This window comes from Halichoeres trimaculatus, unplaced genomic scaffold, assembly GCF_033239565.1.
Source record: "Halichoeres trimaculatus isolate MK-OKI-2021-1 unplaced genomic scaffold, fHalTri1.1 fHalTri1_scaffold_22, whole genome shotgun sequence".
In the NCBI taxonomy this organism is placed as follows: Eukaryota; Metazoa; Chordata; class Actinopteri; order Labriformes; family Labridae; genus Halichoeres; species Halichoeres trimaculatus.
Window position 1 is genome coordinate 14,759,797 of NW_027437200.1, and position 19,836 is coordinate 14,779,632.

Genomic DNA, 19,836 nt, shown 5'->3' on the forward strand with positions numbered 1-19,836 from the left:
ATATTTTTCAGCTACTGCACCTTATTTTTGTTTTCCTGTAAAAAGACGTTTTGTATTGTGGGATAAAAACATCTTGCCTCAACAGCCTCAAGCAAATTCATCCGTATGTTTCTGCCAGAGAAAAATAGTCCTTCATACTGTACTGTTTGGACATACCCTGAAAGATAAATCTTGCATACGTCATGCTAGCAAAAAACTCCCCTGAAGAAGACTGATTTGCATATCATTAGCTAAAACCTGCATTCCCTTGATTGGACCGTTGATGGAGCGTTCTCACGACATATTTCTAGAAGAATTGCCTTTTTGTGGGAGTCAGACATAAATATTGCAGTCACAGCCACACACAGAATGTAATATAACATAGGTCTCCTTGCCAGCCCCAGGCAAGTCCTGGTGTATGGGGTTTTTAGGGGTTGTAGCGTGCTATCTCTGCTAGGTGGAGCCCGAGTATACGGCGAGAGCGGCAATCCACATCCGAGTTTTTCCTCTCACCTTTCACTGCTCTCCATACAGAATTACTCCCAGCCAGTGCGCACAATTGGTTTGTCATAGTCGCAGAAAAGAGCTCAGCTTTGTGGGACCCAAACAACTTCAAGTCTTTACCCTTCTGTGGAGCTTTTCCCCTCATATTATTTCCACTTGTGCGGTGTGTCAAATTCTTCTGGATATTTTGTGTGCGTGTGTGTGTGCGTGAGTGTGTGAGTGGCGAGGTCGTTTCTTTTTCTTTTTTTTTTCCGCGTTAGCTTCGGGACGTGATGTAGCCCCCGCACAGAAGGACGCCTCGTGCCATCAAGGGATGTAAAAGAGAGTAGGGGGGACAACAGAACCCGTGGATACACCGCGAGGAAGCTGCTGGTTTTCTGCGCGCGACATCATCACTGGGGGGACTCGGGATTGTGGACGCACAGCAGATCAAACAGAGCCGATTTTTAACGAGGATATTGAACTATTTGGATTCTCTCTCCTCCACGCATAGAGCGTAAGGACGGTACCCGAACGTCTGCAAGACACTTTACATTGAATTTATCGCTTTTACTTTGGATGGGAGGACGTGAACGATATCTCCTCTGCACCAGTGCTTTCTAAATCCGCGGTAAGTGTGACTTTGCTTTACAAAAATGCATGTGCGCACAAGCGTAGTTATCTGTACAGGGCGACGATAAAGCCCATGAATGAACGAGTGAATGAATTAATCCCTGTAGCAGTGTTGTGCTCTGTAATGTCAGTCTTGGCATGCACTCCTGTCTTAATTACTTTAACCGGGATATTGATGCGTTCAGGTGCATTCAGCGCTGATCAACGCACCATGCATTGATAACCAAAATTAAATCTCCCACTTTTGTCTTGCTTGGCCTGGATTTTGTTGTAATCAAAGACATTTTTAATTGGGGGGACGTGTGTTTTTATCATTCATAAAGACAAAGAATGAAATGCTTGAAAAAGAAGTTGCACATTGAAGGTATTCTTATGAATGAAGTTTTTTTTTTCGGTGAAAATGAAAATAGTCACCAGTTTTTAAGGAATATACTGCCCTTAAGGTGAAGACAGCAGCTGTCTGTGAAACGTGTCTTTCAAAGGTGCTTGAATCCCGAGGTGTACCTCTGCAGGCCTGCATGCTGTTGCAGTTTGTTGCTCAAAATGTACTGGAGTGTGAGGAGGAGAGATGCAGTGCTGTGAGTGTGTGCATTTTTCATGATATTTATGTTAGAATAAAATATGCAAGAAGTCAAATTTTCAAGGATATTTTTCTGGCTAACCCTCCTTGTATCGACATTTCTTGGCTTTGTTTTGCATATTTTAACACAGTTTGGAAAAAGCTGCTTAAGTAAGATTTAATGCACAGTTATGAAAACTGGTCATGCAGAGTATGAGATGCTCCTCTCTGTATGAGAGGATTTTAGGGTTAAGGGGTCACTGTACTCACGCTTTGATGCGAGGACAGCACCCTGTCTTTCAACATCAAAATCAAAGTGGAAACTGTTCCCATGCCTATCACTTTGATTTTGGTCTGATGTTTTCCAAATCAAAGCTTGGAATATACTCAGATCTTTGTTGCATTTCGCCATAAATAACAACTCTGAAGCGATCTCATCACGAGGATTCTCTCGCACAGGATTCGGTTTTGTGTGTGACTACTTCTCATGATGTATCTCAGAATATCACGATTGTTGGTTGTATCCTCATTTGACAATTACAGTCATTATATCCAGGACTGCAGTGCCATCTGTCATGTCATCTGCATTGGTAGAAGTGCCCTCGAGCAGATGACACACACAGTCTCCTCTGACAAAGAGTACAAACCTTGACTTTATCCTCGGCTTAAACTCACTTGGACGTTCGCCACTTTCTGGCTAAATTATGCCAATCTGTTGTTTTGATTCAGGTAAAAGCTCCCTGTGGAATATAATCCAGGTTGTATTTATTACAACAGCAGTTGAACCTAGCATCTGGTGTGATACCTGATGGGACCACTGTGGATGGAAATAAAATAATTATTCCTTTGCCTTAGTTGAACTGTTGTTGCGTTGTGGGCCCTTGTAGGAGGAGAGCGTGTGCTACATATTGATTGGGTAAAGAAAGGTACAGACAGTGAGGGCTGGCACATGGGCTGAATCTTTTTTGTAGCTTTCAACTTCTGCGTTTTTTACAGTTATTTTTTCCAACATCCTTTTAATTTCAGTCATTTTCACCTCTTTCTTTCACAGAAACACTTAATTTAATAAATGAGTGACCAACCTTTCTGTTGTTTCTGCACTGTGAATCACCTCATTATTGTTTATTTTCTTTAAATATATCTAGTTTTCATTGAAATATCTGTTAGAACTCAGTCAATTAGCTCTTTTTTTCTCACAGAAAATTGAGGACAACCTTTTCTTATCACGCCACACTTTACTGGAATCATTCGTCACTCCGTGAAAGAGTGATCAACTCCTTCTTTGTCTCTTCCTGACTCACTCTGACATGTCTTGTTATACTCCGACACTTTGTTCCCACATATTGTTCTCCGTCCTGTACTCAATCACACCAGTATTGCCGAATTTGTCGCTCTCGCTTTTAAGAAACATACTCTTTTTCCTTCATGTATTGTTCTTTGATTCCTCTTGCGTTGCCCCCTTTTTCAACCCTGGTGATGCAGAGCAGCTTTTCAGTGAGTGAATCTCCCTTTTTTCCCGTGGCAGTTCCATTTATTTGATTTGATTTTTTACCTTTTTGGATACAATTGCAAAAGCCAGGAGGAATCCAATTTGTCGTTTCAGTTCTGAATGGAGACATGGGCTCTCTGATTTTCTTCATTAGGTTAGCTAACGTGGGGCACGGCTCCGTGGCTCGTATTATGTACAGTGAGGGCTTTTACTGGCGTTTCAATTTAGATAACCATTCTTCAGAGCTGTGTTCTGTGAGTCTGTTGGTCGTGCAAGTTTCCTGTCTTTTTTCCAACATCTTATGCGCGACACGGACGGCACAGTTATAGCCTTGATCTTGGACTGTGAAAAGGTCTTGGATTTAAAGCCGGCAGTGATAACTTTTTCGCAAAGACTGATTGAACCCAGTGAGAGGCAGAATTACTGAAAATGAATGAACACTTTTCTCTCTACATCTCTCTCTAAATGCTTCTTCTGTAGTGATCTGGTGTTACTTTATACCACTGAATCTAAAGCTCAAGGTCATGTGCTGCACATGCTTTCGGATGTAAGATTCTTTTTTTTGCCCTGAGCACACAGTCATCTCTCTTGGGGTCATATAGAGTGGATTGATTGGATTCATTTTCACATTTCCCTCAGCACAAACAAACAGTATCACAAACATTTTAACAGATTTGATCAGATAAAAAAGCGTTTTGATTCGTGAAAGGTGTCAATAAGTTCAAAGCTAATCTGGCTGGAGAGGATTGCTGTTGGGTTTTAACAGCAAAGTTGATGGTCTCCATGGCTACCGATCAATGGCCTGTTTTTTATACAGTAATGTAAGGTCACTCCATCTCTAGTACACTTCAGCTGAATGTAGTACAACATGAGTGTTTCCTTTAGAGCTATGGCAGTTAATGTTGGATTTTGTAATTATTCAGGCTAAGAATGGATGTTCAGAACGTGGTGATTGCATAAATGAACTCAAGAGCTTCAGTCTGCAGAGAAGAACGGACAGAGACTGTAAAGGGGATGCTAGGGGAAAGATTAGTATCCAGTTGAACCTGATGTTGATATAAGTCGCTTTTTGATTGCTTCCCGTTAGTTTGGATTTGGAAACAGCTGTCTAAGCTAATAAATCCAGATGTCTCATAAAGATTTATCCAACCTTTAGTACCACAAAATATGTGTGCGCAGTGGGAACGCTGAATTTACTTTAAATCATTTTACAGCATACAAAACAAAATGAGTGACCATTTAGAGTTGATTACTGTAAATAAACATGAGCATATCCTACCCTCCCTGAAGATAAGTGTTAAGATTAGCAGATAGGTTAGATAGTTCTTTGTGGAATGAGAAATCGGTCTTTCTTGTTCCAAAGAAACATACTATGTTTGTTCACATATGTAAAGCAAATGATATATTTCCTCATTTCAAACTGTATAACTTAATAAGAGCGGCTGGCAAACGTTTGGAAGCCTTATGCTAAGGTATCATGGAAAGTCCTACAAACAGGCTAACATTAGGGATGCACTATATCGGTATCAATATTGGCCAATGTGTAAAAGTGGGCCGATATTTGCTCATTTGCTGACAGCCATTTTCAGAGCATCTTGAACAACCTTCAAGACCCAACTATTGTTTCCTATGACTATGTAAACACCAAAACTGCCTAAGAAGAGTGGACCTTCTTCTTTTATGTCTCTTCCTGTATTTTATCCAGAAAACAGACAAAACATACTTTTTTGATTGCATTTATGTGGTGCGCTACAACCTTTGATCCTCTCCGTGGTCGTCTTTTCTCACGATCACGCTGCTCTTTCTCTCTGAACTACCTCAACACATCATCTAAGATTGTTTTTTTTTTTTTTTAACCAATTTTGATATCCGTAAATATCGATTATCGGCCATGACAGCAATATTAATATTTGATATCGGTTTCAGCCAAAATTTTCATATCAGTGCGTCCCCAGCTAACATCATCACCCTCACAAGATTTTTTTTTACCAGGAGAGTAAGTGACTGATGATTACAGAGATACAAATAACACTTGGCACATCAGTTCTTAAAAAGCTTCTCACTGGCTTAACTATGGTAGCCTTACATGGCCAAAAAACTCAAGCTCAAAGTTTACTGAGAATTCAACAGGAACACCGATGGCTTTTCATTGTATGCCTATAGAGGGCAGCACAGAGCCCTTTGGTGCACTAATGATAAAAGGCAACAGGTCAACCAAACTGAACGAGGTGTGAAAGACAGGTTACCTAATCAATATCAGCCATTCTGCTGCTCTTTTACGGACTGGTATGTCCAAAATCTTTGTCCTTAGGGTGTTGAAATGGACTAGAGGTTAGGTCACTCACCCCATGATGGTATCCCTCAATCACTGTGATTGCCCTCGATCAGGTGGCCTTGGTTTGAATCCATCCTTCAGCGCCTTTCCCAGATGCTGTTCACTCCTCTCTGAACAAAAAAAGTCCTGTAAAAACTTGGGAAAAATTGTCCATGTTACAGAAAAGGTGTAAATACAACAGAGCTACAACAAGCCATCTTTAACTTTAAAGAATGAATGTGACATTTCAAACTTAATTTGATAATGCTGCTTCTCAAAGTCAAAGAAAAAGACCATCAAACATGTCTTTACTGCATAGACTTTCTGACTCAATGTTTAGTAATTTTACAGAAAATGATGTGTTGATATGAAAAAAAATCCAAGTTTTGAGTCATTTCTCTTGAAAAAAGCTGTCAAAACTATTTGCTTCCTGCCTTTTAAATTCCAACTCTGTCATTCTTTTGTTTTTGTGATTGTTGAAAAGACAAAACACTTGAAGTTGTCACATTAAGATTTTAAAAATAGTGTCTGCTCTTTTCACCACTTTCAGCAATTAGAGAACAATAATCAATCAGCTGTCAGAATAAAAACATTTCCAATGCCATTTCTGAGAATAATTGGAAGTTGCATCACTTGTTTTTTTTTTTTCAACTCGTGATTTTAAATGGAGATTTGAAAAAAAAAAGACATGCAGGTCAGTTTGTTGCTTGTGCAACTCACTTTGTGGGCAAAAAGAAGCTCTGATCCTCTGTGTGTGTGGAGTTAACCTCACCTTATTCTGTTAAACATTACACTGCCAGACTCCAAACTGTGATATTATGCTCTCACACTATTTGCAGTCTACTCGATAGTTGTTCATTACCCTCATTAGATCATCTCCCTGGTCTGAAATGTGATGGTTTCAGCTTTTCAGACCCCTTACACAGAAACCTTTATTTCCTGCACATGGCACGACTAGTCAGGAAAGATTAGGCATCTTTTTCAGCTTATCAAAGACAGCACAGCAAGTTGACAAGTTAGAAAATAAGGACCCAACAGAAAACAGCTCTCTGAATCCTCACACAGGCTGTCTAAATGATGGATTTTAAGACTTATTTCGCTGTTGAAATGTTTATCCCCGCAGCTGGGTGCTGACATGTGAGGCTTTCCGCAACATCGCGAGGAAGGGGAAATGATGCTTCATATTTTCACTAATTTCCCCTCGCAACTTTGAGATAACAAGTTGCCAACTCGGAAGTGTTAACTCACAGTTTGGCTTCACGTTTGTGGTGAAAAACATGCCACTTTATATGCTCTCTACATAACGTATACACTTTAACCTCATGTGTTTTTGAATGCTTTAACCCTGTGTAAAACGAAACGTAAAGCTGCAAAGCCTCCATGCTTTGCTCACATTCCTGTGGTCCAAATCTCTCCTGCTGCTCCAGTGAGGCCCTCAGTTTTTCTAAGGTCCCAAAGCCTGGCGTTATCATGCTGTTAGGAGCGAGACAGGTTGGTCTGCTGGGGCCCTTTCTTTGGCAGGAATGCCACAAAAGGAGAAAAGCAAAGGCTTGAAAATAAAAAAATGAAAGCACACGACAGAGGAAAGGTCCTCAAGGTCTTTTGCCTCTCAACACTTTAGCTGTCCAGTCTCACAAAGAGCCGGGACACAAAGGTTTTGACACAAGCTTTCACTACATTCCCCTGCTTTCAGGAAATGGGGTATGAGTCGAGATGGAGACTTCAGCCGGTGCTTGATGGAAAGAACAGACAATTATTTTCTTGATTCTTAACAGCTCTGTGAGAGTGACTCAAATGCACGAAAGGGTTTTCGAAGTCAAAGAAAGTAGTTGATAACACTCTTAAAATTGCCCTTTAAACTGCATATTTTGCAATTGTACTGGAACAAACTGTTATGTATAGTGTGCTTCAGGGTCGATGGGTTTGAGAACTGCTTTTATTTGGAAGAATTTTTGTGTTATCGCACCACTGCAGCTGACATTGAATAAGAGAAATGGGTTATTGAAGATGAAAAGATTAAATTTTCGGAATAGAGAGTCCTGAAGCATCTGTATATGTTTGATAAAGAATATTCTACCAATACCAGATCCAAACTTTAAGACATGGTGTGAAGAAGCAGTCTCTAACTTTGAAGAAAGATAGCAGCTGTTTTTTATTTTCTAAGCCATCATCAGTTCACCTTTCATTCCATGGTGGTGGTTGTAGGATCACAGTGGTAAACAAGATGTTGAGGAGAAGAAGGTTGAGATCGTCAAAGCAAAGTCGCCAACATACAGCAGGATAGTCCTTTCCAGTACATTCTGTTTTTCAGCCCATGAGGTTAGCATCCAGCTAAAAGTATTAAAGACCCTTTCAGCGTTTGTAAACAGTATGATGTTTTTAGTGAGTGAAGCTTACATTAACCAGTACTATCTAGCGTTTTTTGTTTTCAACAGTGGCTGAAGATTCTGTACCTCTGAGTTTCTGAGGTCACTTCTCGAGAAGGACCAAGTCTTTCTCAAGTCTTGGGCCATGTCTACACGTAGTCGGGTATCTGGGAAACTGCATTTTTATTTGTCATCCACACAAACCACAGCTTTACATCACTAAAAACAATGTCCTCTGAGAACTCCGGCCAAAGTGAAGATTTTGGAAAACTCCCAAGTTCATGGTTTCATGTATATTCTGGTAAACACAGTTCTCAAAGGTCAAGGCTGAATTACAGGGACTTTTTCTGATTCAGATTGGCTGGCACGGGTTTTTACATCTGGAAAATACTGCCAAATATTGGACAGACCTGTAGTGGATGGATGATGGTTGTTAAATGGTGTTTAAGTCAGTAGCTGTGCATACATTTCTGGTGATCACCACTGATGACAACTAAACGGTTGGCTTAAATTTGATTTGCCATTGAAGCCAATGTTAGCATGTGTGCTAAAAAAAATAATGTTGCAGAGAAATTCAAATATTCCTCGTCATGCCATCCCAATTTCCGATTGGAAGGTAGTTACTGCTACCTCATCTGCTCATCTGTACAGTAGTATGAACCTGTGCTTTGTGAAGATTGCTTTGGAGAGGCAAGAATTCATTCTAAAAAATGTCTTAAAGTGAGCTTCCCTTTTGGGAATGTTGATAGTAGTGAGGTTAACTTAAAATGAGGTATTTTATACCTCACTGTTTACGCATATTTTGGATAAGATGCAGTTTTGTCCACAGGGGGAGCCAAAATCACCACACGCAGTTTTTCCTTTGACATCTTCACAACTATTTACTCGATCAAATAAGGAGAGGAAAAGAAAAAGTTGGGAAAGAGAAAAAGTTGTTAAAATGTGGCAATGCAAGCTTGGTAGCCAATTGTATTTATCCCAGAATGCTTTTCTTTAGAAAGCGGCAATTGGCGATAAGAATGGTTTCCAAACTAGGTACTTTTATGGGTATCGACTGAATTCTGTCTGTTGTACTGAGTACTGATTTATGTAAAATCAAATGCTACCTTGTTTTGGCACCTATACACATCTTTGTGACTGTGATAGAGTGGAAGAGTAGGCAATTTTCCATGCTGGACATGAACACAGCATTGTAAGTCTATCTATTAAAGTATAGATATGTTAAGTTAAAAAACTTTGAGATTTTCTTATCAAACAAATTAATAATTATTACCACATAGACACACAAAAGTACTGAAAATTGGTGCCGTTGAGTACCGATACCAATTGCCAGGTACTGGGTATCTGTATTGTATTGTTTCAAATGTAAAAGGTACCCATTCCAAGTAGGCAATGCAGCCAGTGTGTGTAAATTTTTCTTTTATCTCTAGCTGTGTGCAGTGGCTGTGGGTAACTAGGTGAAGGCACAAAAATACAGCTGTATGCAGCTTCTACTGGTGATTTAGTTGCAGCCAGCTTTGTAATGAAAGAAAAGGTATCCAAAACTGTGTCTTATATGCTTCATTTCCTCAGTTTTACTGTAATTATTTCCAGGGCCCTTGACTTTGGCTTGAACAGCCAAATGAAGCAGTTCAGACAGAGCAGTGGTGTACGTTGATGAACCTCTTCGAGGTCCTTATGGATGTGTTGTTTTTTATAAACCACTCCAGCTCACGGGGGAAAGAGAAGGTCTTGGAAAAGTGTTCAGCCTTTTTTTCTCTTTTACTTGTAATGAATAAAACAGGAAAAACAAGTTAAGCACAAAGACGTAATTCTATGTGTAAGTAGGACATAGAGAATCGTTGGACCATGAAATCAATAGAAGCTGCTGTTAATTTTTTTTACTGTACATTCAGAGAAACCACGAAGCTCAGGCTATTTTGAATTCCACAAGCACTTCATTTTAATTTATGCGTTCAATTTTAATAAAGGCCTTCTAGGCTGGAACATTGTCAAGCTCAATATTCAGTGGTACCATGACCAGTGACAGTGTGCCTCAAAAAATTGTATGTTTTACTTCCATTATCTGCAAGCCACCCCTCCACCCTTAATTTGACATGCAGTTAAGTTGTCCCCGGGGGGTCAAAACACTTAGCCGACACATTTCAACACTCAACAACTTCTGCAGGCGGCGATACAAAGATTGCATGCCAAGAGGATGTGAGCACGGAGCATTAAGTAGCTTCTGCAGATGCAGATATGCATTCATTTTATGAATAGAGAGGGAGATGCTATCTCACCATTGCAGCAAGGATTCTTATAAGAACACTGCTTGCAGATAAGAGCCTCTGCAGTACGTCTGACCACTGAGCAGTGCAGAGATCAAATCAGTCGCTCCTCACTGAAATCTGCGCTGACGTTTTAAGCAATATCTGTATTCAAAAAACGCTCCTTGTGGTATAACACTGTTAACCCTAATGCCAATAAAAGAGGAAGGAAAATTAAAATCATTGAGTAAAAGGATACATTCTTTCAGGGCTGGAGTGCAGATATGGACCAAAAATGTCAACTTAGCATTTAAAGCTATCCAAGCCACTCTTACGACCCAGTTGGTGGTGTTAAAAGGTACCCAAAAGCTATCAAACTGACAAAGCCTGACAAAGCCGCAGTACATCAAGCGCTTTACAACTCTGTAAAATCTGATACATTTGTCTATGTGCATTTTACAATATGACGGCCACGTTTTTCCACAGAATTGATGGCTCTTCTTTGTTCTAAGAGCTTTTTTTTTTTCCTCGTGAACTTTGGGCCAGAGGAGAGGATTCAAACAAAGATGCAATGCTTCTCCGAGACCGAAGCTCTAAAAGAAGTTAATTTATGGCCTGTTTGGGAGGCAGGTTTGGGCTTGAATACATAATAAGGTGGTGCACCTGCAGCCGCATACAAATGAATGGAAATGACGGTTAGTATTTACGCCTCCCGAAACCACTGGGACCTCCTGATCGGACCACTGATTGGCCAGCAAAGAGGAATGAAGATAGCTTCCTTGTTCTGGGGCTGCTGTATCTGCAAATATCAGGTGCAGATGTGCACATAGAATCCAGAATAGTCCTCCCCAGTTCCAAAACATACACTATCAACCTCAGCTAAAGCTGCTCTTCAAAAGAAAATACCAAATATTCACTTAAAGTTGTGTTTTCTATGGTGATAGTTTCTTAAAATTGTACAGGTTTAACAACCAAAGAGTGATGCAGAATGCTTTTTTATAAAGCCTTATACAACTGTTCCTTATGTAACTTAAATAATATGGGAAGCTGTGGCTGTTTATCAGAGAAATTATCATAAAATTGGCCACTTGGCACAGACACGTAAAGAACATCATTCCTTTAATAGCACAACAAGTCACGATTAAACAACAAGCATTCAACTGATGATTCATGTTTTCTCTGTGTAGTTTTGCAGTTTTCTGATGTTGCTTTACATTGTTCCTTTCTCTTTTTGATAATTCAAAAATAACTGTGTCTTTTTGTAACTGGTCAAATCTCTTTTATAAATATATATATATATATATATATATATATATATATATATATATATATATATATATATATATATATATTTTTTTTTTTTTTTTTTACTTAGTTGTAAATTTGCATCTTTTTCCTTTATTTTAGTTGTTGATTTTTTTCTTTTTTTGCTTTATGGAGGGGTCATTTTTTCCCCCATTTTTTGTTGACCTATAACTTTCTTTGAGATGGTTTTTGGGTGTCTGAAACTTGTTTCATTTTGCCCCCATACCTTCTTAGGGGGATTTTTTTCCCTGCTTCTTTGAGGCAGTTTCTTTCTTTCTTTCTTTCTTTCTTTCTTTCTTTCTTTCTTTCTTTCTTTCTTTCTTTCTTTTTTTTTTTTTACCTTTTCTTGGTTTCTTTTCTCATGTTAAAATGTTGTCCCCTTTCGAAAGAAATGTAGAATTTTTTGTTTGACCATTCAATTTTTTTTTCCTTTTTTTCTTTCTTGTTGGGAATCTTTCTGAGGAATTTACACCTTTCAATTTATTCTTGGTTGTTTTTTTTTTTTTAACATTTTTCAATTTTGCACCAATTTCTTTTTTTTTTTTGCTTCTCAAATAATTTTGTTCCCTGTTTTTTTATTTTTCATTTTTGGTCTCATTTCTTTATATTCTTCCTATTGGAGTACTATTTAAAAACACTGGATATTAACAACCCTTTGTTTGGACTTCCTTGACAGATTGATTTAATATTTCATCCTAGAAGAAGTTTTGCATCGGAGCTGACCTGTTTTTCATTAACTTTTATTCCTTTTTCATAATTCTTTTTGTGTCATTTTGTGCCTTTCAGGTGATATTTTTCTCTTCGTGAGTGTTTTTTTTTGTTTCTAAAGGTTTTTCCCTTTTTGTTGCGTTCATTTTTTATAACTGTTATTGGGCATTTTCTATTTTGATTTATATTTTAAACAGAACATCATTTAGACAGAGGGGTTGTGATAACCTTAAGACCTGTGCTCATTGTAGTTGTTCTGAGGATTTGAAATGCTTTTAAACCTACAGTCACATAAAGAGCACAGCATTTGGAGCTGGGTCTATAATGTTCAGATGAAATTTCACCCTTTTTTCCCCTCTCATGTTAAGAACTTATACGGAACAAAAAACATGAACACCTTGATGGTTGTTGGCAACAACATCCTGCTGAATCTTTCTATAAGAAAATACAATTTCCTTCCTCCCACTGAGAAATGAAGAGCCTTTGCAATTGGGTAATTAAATTGTTTCTGTGCAGGTTTAAAATGTATACGTTTCATGTTTTGTCCTTTACTTAATTACGAGAAAGTGAATTTGTAATGCATAGAATCAGGGTGTATTAATTTGGCTGATCTAAATCTTTTTCCTCCTGTGCCTTAAAAATGTAATGCACCATATCAGCATTTCCCCCTGTGCTTGTGACTTGGGCCAAATTGATTTTCCTAATCGATAGCATAGGATTGGATTCAGGGCTGTTGGAGGGGGTGGGGGGTGGGGGTTTTGGAGTCTGCCTCAGCCAGTGGAGGCCTCAAAAGAAGTCCCCTGCTTGTTCCCTTCTTTATTAGCCTCTGCTTACTGGGAAGAGTGCGTTTGAAATCTTTGTACGCCCGCTTTCCTGCTCCATCCCAGGTTGGTGTAATGACAGCAGGAGTGTGTATCCAGTGGCAAATATAAACTTCCCTGCCAGCCCTTTGTCACCTCTGGAATAGAGATGACTGAATTGATGTACCGCCCCAGTGGAGCAAAACGGTTTAAATGACAACACATTTTTGTCTCACCTTGAACTTAATTGACTGCCTGAGAGCTGGCGTTTGAAAAAGTGCTGACAGAATGACTTCCCTTGTTGTTGGAAACTGTAGCTATCGGCAGCGCCAGTATGGCATTGTTTTCAGACTGCTGTCACACCTGCATGTGTCATAATCCCACACGTATAGGTAAGGATGGATGGCGTCTTCATAAAGCTTTGCATTATGCATGGTTCATGCGAGACGCTTTACTCCTAATGGGCTTAATGTCTGCATGCATTAGTTTGTGTAACAGGAAAGAGGAGAGGAGAGTGTGCTCCACACTGTTCAAGAAAGACTTAAAATACACGGGTTGTTAATTAGAAACATTTCTTGCAGAGAAGCTTTGGGAGGGAGTATCTTATGTTATTCCCATTTCTGCCTCTCACCGAGAAGAAGTAGTTGTTAACAAGCTACCCCATGACAGGTAGGTTGATGACCCAGGTTCCCACCAGCATCTCTGTCAGCCATGACAGCTTGAGGACTGGGTAGCAGTTACCCTGTCACCAGAGAAGACCAGCCACCCCCCTCCTCGCCGCTCGCTCCGACATTGGTCTCGCCTGCGATGCAGAGCCGCCGCAGCGCAATGGTGGCAACCGTGGGATTTCTTAGAGGGGGAGCCACAAGACTGTAATCAGTCATTATGTCAGGAGCGAGCCCCGTGAGCCCCGCTCCAGCTCATTCAGCCAAATAATAAGCAGCAGATAACGGCGGCGGCGTGTAGGCAGGAAGGGAGCCCCCGTGGGCGAGGAGCTCGAAAACGGGGGGCCTTTTTTCCTCGCGTCTACCTACGCAGGGACGTCACCTTGGTTCAAGGGCTGGAACGAGCTTTACATACAGAGGGCGGAAAACTCTGGCCCTCCTTCCTCTTAATGGCAAACACACCTTGTGGTGCCGTTAGGGAATGTGTGGGATCCGTCAAAAACGTTCCATACCTTCTCCTGTATTTTAAACCTTTCTGACAACCTCACCACTTCAGATTGAATTCTGGGAGCTGGAATCTGTTAAAACACAAAATCAATGTTAGTTTTCTTCAGTTACAGCTTCTATTTTCTTATGTCAAAGCTTGGAAGCTTGTCTGAATCCTGATTGAGGCTGATGGAGTGTCAAAATCCCAAAGGCAGTGATGGAAACAAGTCAAGGATTTCATTTGTCAAATCATGGCCGAGCCTGTTTCTTTTTTCATCACTTTGTATGGGAATACCATCACCATCCAAACCGAAGCAGTGCTTTTCTGTTGTTATAAAACCTTGGGTCTTGGGCTGGAGTATGCTTTCTGATCGATGGATGGAAAATTGCAGCCATCTATTCATTTAAAGGCAAGCGAAGAAGCTGTGTGTTTATTAATCTTTGTTTTTTGGTTGAATGATTTGATTAGGAACTAGGGTTCAGTGTAAAGATATGTAGGGAAAATGTAAGATCACATTAGCTTGCAGTAGGATTGTGGTATTCAATAGTATTCCTGAAAGGAAGTCAATCTTGATATGATTTTATCCTCAATTGAAAGCTTGCCTCACCTGAAGCCTCACATATGGAGGGGATGAGCGAGGAATCAAGCATTTGTGCTATTCAACAGTCGCATGAACCATTCAACAATTAACCGAATAGTTCTTTCCTCTTCTGTTGAGTGCCTCACAGGCTGTGCACAGCTTTTGTTCATCCCTGGAAGGTCTAGCAGGGTTTGGACTTGATCTTATTTTGTTTTTCTCCATCAAGAAAGTTTTTCTCTGAGACTTTTGAAAACAAACAGTCATTTTGCTTTTCTCCAGTTCTGAAACAGAACCACAAATCTACACCAGCTTCATCAAAACCTGGGTTTGATGCTGTCTTCTTCTACTACCTTTACTAACTTTTGTGTTTTCGATTTTGCACTCTGGCGACACTTGTCTTATCTCATCTCATCTCATCTCATCTCATCTCATCTCATCTCATCTCATCTCATCTCATCTCATCTCATCTGTTTGGCAGCTTTCAGAGGGGCAAAAGCTACCATATGAACAACATGTGAGCTCGTGAACACCAACGAGCTGATATGTCGCATTTGTTTGAAAATAGTGGCGACGAAGAAGAAGAAGGGGAGGTGCAGTGGAGCCTTGTTCTTTGACAATCCACTCTCAAAATAATATCGACAATAATATCGTTTATCTGCAATAATATTTGGGAAAATTATCGTCTAGCAAAATTTGTTATTGTGACAGGCCTACATATGTCAGTTGAACAGCCATGCCTTCAAAAAAAGTAAAATATATCTGAGGTATGACAATAGACGCATGAGCTATGTGATTCTTTGTGCTTACCTCAAGTCTGATTTTTTATTTATATGTTGTTAAAGGTTAAACTTCATTTTTGCAGAGATTAATTGTGATATATATATATATATATATATATATATATATATATATATATATATATATATATATATATATATATATATATATATATATATATATATTCTTGCACATAATGGCAACACCTGCAGCTAAATAACTTGTAGTACTTTTTTGCACTTTCTAAGGTTTTCCCTTCTGTCAAAATTCGTGCTTGTATAGTACGTTGCTTTGGACAAAAGCGTACCTGCTAAATGAAACTGTAGAACTGCAGAACTAAAAAAAAAGCATAAGAATTTTATTACAAAGACTACAAAATATTAAAATAAAAATCAGTTTGATTTATTTAGCTTTACTGCTGATTCTGTTTTCAAGTGTTAGATAGCACTACTCGGCTGGATACTACCTTTAAGGTATATTCAGGCTTGAAAAAGTAACCCTCACAAGTATTTTAGTTCAATGATAATGCTTCAAATTTTTTGTTAAAGCATTTAAGTCATTAATAAAAGTGAAGTTACATGTTAGCTGCTGTGTCAGGCTAGCAGAAAAGCAGGAGGCAGAAAGACTGTGAGGTGATATGCGCCTGCTAGCCGCAATTAGCTCGCTAAGCTAGCTTGATTTTGCTGAGCTGTACCCAAAGAGGGATGAAACAAGCACTGCACCTTGTTCGTCTTTTAGGGCTAAAATGGCGCTATTTTTTTCTGGCTTTTTAATCATTTATCCAGAGAGGTCTGGACAGTGGAATGAGGAGGAAACGAGGGAGTGATGTGCCAGAAAGAGTGGATTTGCCGCCTGCTCGATGGCTAGTTTCATGGGCATGACATTTAACCACTAGGTCAAACCAGTAACCCAAACAACACATTTTAAAGTTAGATTTTTGGGCTTTTTAATATATATTTTTTACCTTACCTGTGGGGCACAGAGTGGAGGAAGATGTGCTGCAGATTGTCCAGGCTAAGAGTTGTTCCAGTAGCCGCTGTAAACAGCCTCAATTGAATCACTTGGCCTAAGCTGCACCAGAATAACCCATTTTAGAGCTGTAATCACAATATATGTGTGACAAAGGTTAGCATACTGTCAGAATTTCATACCAGCCCATGCCTCATCACACCCCTCTTTTTAAACACCCCCCTCCCCTTTCCAATGGAGTTTTGTCATTCCATAACAAGGGTCACAGTCCCCCATTGTCTCGCTGCAGCATTCCTCTGCCGTCGTATTGACTGGATCTGCTGGGTGAGCGGTGCCATATAACAGCCATACATCACTGGAAGACAGAATGACAGACAGTGGGAGTTGAGATGTCAGATCGTCCTCTCCAGGCAATTGACATCCACTCCCTTCCTGCTCCCCACAGTGTTAGTCTATCGTCTGACAGAGGCTGCATTGATAGTCGCAGCACTACACACAATGATGATATAAATTCTCTAAAGGGGGTTGGTGCAGGAGCACTTCTATCTCATGTTAATGCTTTTAAGCGTCTTGATCAGGATAGACCATAAAGCCATGGAGATATAGATGTTATTTGTACATCCAGTCCTACATTATAAGTTCTCCACTGCTGTATGCATGCAAAGATTGATAGCTAGATTAATCTCATCAAAATGTTAAGCTTTTATAATCTTTTCGTGGATCTCATTTACCCTCTCGTACATAATAAATGCAGCTAAAAGTCAGCACGACATACAGCAACACAGCTGCACATGGGAGTTATGAAACTGTAGCATGCCACCAGACAATGAGCTCACTGAGGTCAGTGGGGTCAACCCTTTATGGAATTTCTGCCCATAATGATTAATAAGGTTGGTGTAGCTATTGCCTTGGAAGTCTTTAGTGGAATGCTGGAGTTAAGCAGTTATCTGTAATCCAGTTTCATTACACCTTCGCTTGCAGTTTCCCTTGCTTAATGCATTGTGGTGTCTTCTTCTGTTGACTCTATGTGCTGTACAGTCTCCACTAATGAACAGCCCGTTATTGATCGCTATAGACAACAGGGATTGCTTTGTTCTTCCATTTCTTATCAGATTGCTCTTCCACAAAGACATATTGAAAGCCAACGTCTCACTTCTTTCTGCGGCTCTGCACCAAAAAAGTCTATTTAGCGGAGGTTCTGTTGTCGCCTGTGAGCGCTGTGAAAGGTTAGGCTCCTGTAATCTTGTTTATGTTTTTGGTCAGTAGTAAGCCTCCCTAAGCCAGCTTTGTGTCAAACACAGCTGGAGAGGCCTTTGCAATTGCAGCAGAGCAGAAATAATTGGTCCTGCAGCTTGGATGCTGCCATGACACACAGGTAATTTGCTAATTTCTGTCTCTCAGCTGGTGTTACCGGTGCAGGAGACTGTGGTTTGGAGGAGTGTGTAAAGGTGATTAATGTTCTCTAAGTTGCTTTAGGAGAAATGAAAGTTAAGCAGGGCGAACAACTTGTACAATCTAGGCTATTGACTATTTTTGTGCTGATTTTACAAAACACATTTCTCTTGATTAAACAAAAAGGAGAAATATTTCAAATGCTGAACCATCGACTTCAAGGGCCTAACAAGATAACTACCAATCTCAAAAGGTTTCAGTAGGCAGCACTCTGGATTGGTAGTAATGTTCTACAAACCAGCTGATGGTCTTGTTCTAAAGTTTTGGTTTAGTGTACTAAGGTTTTTCTGGGTTTCTTCAATCCAACAGGACTCAGATGTTGACTTTGCACCTTTGTTAGCTTATGTGGCTTGCTAGATTAGTGTCATTTAACTCATAGGGATGGAAAAACAACATTCAAGGTAGTTTGTCCACTAAAAGTCCATCAGTCACTGTGATCTGTAGAGAAGTGTAAATTGGGGATGGGTACCAAATTAGGTACTTTTAAAAGTACCAACCAAATTCTCTCAAAAGTACATGAAACCAAAAGGTACCATGTTAAGGTACCTTAAATGCATCCTCGTGACTGTGAGGGAGTGGAAGAGTAGGCTATTTTCCATGCTGGACATGAACGCAGCATTGCAAGGTAATATATTAAAGAATACATATGTTAAATTGTCATTTTTTGAGATTTTGTTATGAAAAAAATTGATATTTTTTACCACATAAACACAAAAAAGTACTGAAAATTGGTACCATTGAGTACCGGTACCAACTGCCAGGTACAGGGCACCGGTACCTTATCGTTTCAAATGTGAATGGTACCCGTTCCTAGTGATAATGTTATTCAGTTGTCAGACATATTTCACCAAATAATACCATTAAAAACTCTACTAAACAACATGTGTACATAGCCCATTTAAGCAAATTGGAAATTTAACTAAACTGCAGTTCCGTTGGTGACCTTTTGAAACTGGCTCCAAAAGCTAACAAATACATGGCTGAAAACTGGTTCCAACTGGTTCAAGCCATTTCCACATTCATGCTGTCCACTCAGTTCTTTTTACCATCTATCAGTGTTTCTCAACACATTACGCCATAGAGCTGTCTATATAGTATGACTCACAGTTCTTTTTATAAGTTGTTGTGACGCATATGTCATATTGTAAAGAATTCAAAGAGTGAGGGAGAAAAATGTGCTTTCATTGTTTCAGCAATTATTTCTGTTTACAAAAAGCCAGCACGAGCAGCAGAGTCCTCCCCGTCCCTCCTGTCACTCACTGTGCTGTAAACGCTCAACTTTATCCTGATCAATGTGTGGGGCTCTAATGCCGATCAATGCATGCAGCCTGTGGATGCACTTGGGCGAATTACACTCCAGCTGACCCTCCTCCCCCAGACAGTGTGCAGTCACCTTTCTAACACCTTTCTTAAACAGGAGTTGAAGAAGTACATTTTTTGGACGAGTAAATTTGACTGTCTAAACATTGAGGTCTCTCATTTTTCTCGCTGAACTGCTGAGCAGGGGCGTGTCTAGACTTTGTCTAATGGGGTGGAACAACTAGAGCAGTGACACAGGTAGGGGTGGCCTAGATATCATATTATACTGTCCGTACTGTTAGTATGATAATGTCTTACAAATAAATACATGTGCATTTCTTGGGCATTAACTTGAAGTCTTCATATTTAGGCTGAGTAACAAAAGGGGCATTTGCATTGTTACAGCGAAAAAGGTGGAGAAAAAAATGACTAGAATAAATGATTGAATCCTCGATTACTAAAGCAATCAATTTCTGCGGCCTGGAGACAGAAAACCTTTATAGGTTTACTTCTTTACACACAGAAAATTAACAGGACTGGAAGGAAATTGATAAAGAATTGGAATTGAGGAGCAAAATCAATAACAGCCTTGGTATCTATAAAATCTTATCAATACCTATCCCCGTTAAGAGGAGATGCACACCCATTGTGTTTGCACATCTTTTCCTTCTTGCTGTGTTTTTTTCTTTTCTGCTGTACAGTAGTGTATCCATCAATGCAAACAC

The 19,836-nt window shown here is 39.7% G+C and overlaps 1 protein-coding gene across 22 annotated transcripts in view; it reads left to right on the top strand.

The window, feature by feature from the left end:
* Positions 1–502: 502 nt before the first annotated feature.
* Positions 503–19,836, top strand: part of LOC141811063 (adhesion G protein-coupled receptor L3) — a 324,467-nt gene continuing 305,133 nt past the window's right edge. For 18 of the 22 annotated variants that reach the window (XM_074698937.1, XM_074698928.1, XM_074698938.1 and 15 more), the window contains exon 1: positions 505–1,093. The gene's annotated coding sequence lies outside the window, so the exon portion shown is untranslated. Of the gene's footprint in view, positions 1,094–19,836 lie in introns of all 22 variants that reach the window. The other 4 variants (XM_074698944.1, XM_074698947.1, XM_074698936.1 and 1 more) reach the window with 1 other exon arrangement.